Source organism: Choloepus didactylus, chromosome 4 (assembly GCF_015220235.1).
Source record: "Choloepus didactylus isolate mChoDid1 chromosome 4, mChoDid1.pri, whole genome shotgun sequence".
NCBI classification, from domain to species: Eukaryota; Metazoa; Chordata; class Mammalia; order Pilosa; family Megalonychidae; genus Choloepus; species Choloepus didactylus.
Genome location: NC_051310.1, coordinates 21,027,758 through 21,030,972, shown reverse-complemented (window position 1 = coordinate 21,030,972; position 3,215 = coordinate 21,027,758).

Genomic DNA, 3,215 nt, shown 5'->3' with positions numbered 1-3,215 from the left:
ATATGATGGAGGATGGAAAAATTAAACATAAATACACAAAAAAGTAAGTAAATGAAAAATGAGGAAAATACTAACTCTAGGGGAAACAATGCCATAAAAGAAAGCAAACATAATCATGATAACAGTTCTTGGCTATGAACATTTTTTATAGGCATAATGTCAAGCCTAACCATTGATTTGACCCAAAATTTTGAAATAGTTTTAATGGGTGTATGGAAAGGTAGATAGTTTGGAGTGGGGGTTGGAGAGAGCGAGAAAGCTAAATCCTCATCTATCATAACAGAATGTCAGCACATAATGTCTAAAACTGATAAATTAAGAAATGGCAATATAAGCATTTTATTTAGATATATAGAAGTAGGTATGAGAAAGCAACAGCTAATAACCGTTAAAAGAGGTTGCCTATGGGGAGTAGAACTATAGAGGAGGGAATGTGTAGTTAGGGACTTCTGTTTTTATTATAATCCATTTAATAATTGGGTTTTAGACTAGTTCTTTCATTGCCTTGTTAAAAATTAAATTTGAGAAAAAGAAATTGGGTAGGACAGGATTTGAGTGAGAGGCAACAGACAGCTGCCTTGGAACTGAGGGACCTTCGGAGTCTAATAAATGTTGAAGTGAGTACTGGACTTCCTACAGCTCAGTGCAAAGGGGCTCATGTTATTTTAGCTGTGTATTAAGGAAAAAATGAGGCCAGAAAACTGAAGTACTCAAGAACATTCAGGTTAAAATCAAAACACAAAATTCATAAACTTTAATAAATCCTAGGACCCTTTGGCTTAATCTTTGCAGACTAGTAATCAAAATAATTCAAAAGTGACTCCATTCCAAAAGCAGGCAAGGAAATTCAATTCATAATCCACCACAACCATTCTCAAAGCCTTTCCTCTCATCTCTCACAGTAACTTTGGATCTAGAAAGTCAAATTCTCCTCTCTCTCCACCGCCCACCCAGCCCTTGATGATGCAAATTGATTTGGCTTCTCTCCCTTTCCTCTGTTTCTTTGGCCTTGGCCCTTTCCACTTATTCTTTCCATTGTGCATTCAGTAAGTAGACTGGCAAGACCTTCGTTATCCAGTTAGCAGATCTGGGGAAGAGAAGAAACCATAACAAGTTCATAAATCTTGTCCTTATTCCCACTCTTATGATTTTTGGATTAAAATTTAAAAGTCAAGGAGAAGAACTCACACCACATTGTCCTTTCTCTGTGTTATTCCTCCCAATGACTGCTTTCACTCCTGGGGTAAGTTGGTGGAGCTCTGAGTGGAGAAAATGGATAGCCAGATGTTGGCAGGGCCCAGAAGTGAGAAGCCCAGATGTCTGGGCTCAAACAGTTCGATTGAACATAAGGTCCCTGTAGGCAGGGATTTTTGCTTGTTTTGTTCACTGCTGTATCTCCAACGCCTAGAAGAGTGCCTGCTGGTAAGTAGGGGATCAATAAGCTTTTGTTGAAAACTTGAACTTCTGACAGCTAGCACCCTTGTGAAGGACATACACCTGGTTTCCTCAGTGTCACCAAGCAAGCACCTTCTCCCTGCAATGCAAGTTTTTTGAGGGTGGTGTTTCTCTTATAAATTAAGAAATGGCACACCAGGATTAGCAGAAGCCTCATAAGCTGGTTGGCAGGAGGCCATTCCCTAGCACATTCTCCCTGTGCTAACAGAATCCGGTTTCCAAGTCTACACGAGGTGAATTCATCTAGGCAGTGCCACACTTGCAGCCTGCCAGCCTGGTGATGCCCTCCCTTGCTATGCCTTTCATTCACACCTCAGTGCTTGCTAAAGCCTTGAGCTAGGAGCCAGGAGACCAGAGCCAACATACAGAGCTCTGTGTGCCTTAAAGCAGGGGATTTAATAGGCAAGACCTAAAGGAGTTGGAAGGGAGTTATAACAAGAACACACACGACAGAAGTGGTGCAGAGTCACAAGCTAAAGAATATCCAGATGTGTGTGGGGGAACTTGGTGTTCCTGTGTAGCTGGGAAAAAAAGTAATGGTGGGGTGAGTCAGCCAAGGCAAGTGGGTCAGAGAACTCTTCTACTTTCTCTCTTTTGTAAGATTCAACTACATATGATGTTTAAGAACACGTTAGAATGACAGCGGGCGTTCTAAAGTGCATCTGTGTCAGGGGCTCAGATGGTCCACAGCCATGTTTGGAAACAATCTATTTGATGTGGAGTTCATTTGACCTTGACCTGGGATGATTCCACTTTGTTTCCCAAGGGTAGAGAGCACATCATTTCTACTGGGGAAGAAAAATAGAGGGAAAGGGATTTCCCATTATAACCTCGTCTCCTTTGTTATTTTAGTGCCTACTGTCATCTAAGTCATTTCAAAAATCTGAAAAGAAGTCTTATTTTTAAATTCATAATGTTGACCAAAGAGGCTTTCTTCTATTATGCTCATAAATCATTCATACCTCTTCATAACAAAGATTTTTTTTTAATTTTTATAATGCTTTTTTCCACTTTCTTCCCAACACAAGAGGAAATGAGAATAATATTTTATGTTAATAGGAACAAAATGTTCAAAATGTGTGCACTGTATAGAAACCTTATAAAGTGATTCAGTGGAAACATTTTTTAACCAACAAAGGAAATGAAACACAAAAACTCACATTAAAAGAACGTTGATAATTTTTACTTTAACGAGGAACCTGAGAAGAGAGGATTATGGGTGGGGAGAGAGGAGCCCCTGAGAGAGAACAAGAGTCTACACAGCTTAAACTGTTAGGGGCTGCCTGAGTGCTTCATGCAGCTCCCCACCTTCTCCTCCTCTGGCCCAGATCCCATAAGGCAGTGCAGCCCGGCCATCAGGTCCACCTCTCTGCTGTTAAGCTCCTTGGAGAGCCAGGAAAGTCTCAGAGGAGGCCAAGTCCCTGAGCTCAGCCTCCAGGGACCGAGGCTGGCTCTGCAAATGTGGGGAACCTTCTCCCTCTGCCAGAAAAACATCCTGACTCCTTGGTGTAACAGTTGTTCCAAGGATACCACAAAACTTCCCTCTCACCCATTGAAGGGTTTCTAATACAGACAAGGGAGAAGACTTCCGTGACAGAACTGGCAGGAAAAAAGAGAATTTGGAGAGAAGAGAAAATTCTGTGGTCATTTCTTTAGCACTGACAGAATGGAGTGTTGTTGTCACAAACAAGGGAGCGAATGCAAAGGCTTGTACATGGCGGTGGGACCCTTTGCATTGTGGTGAGACAGCAGCCTGGTGC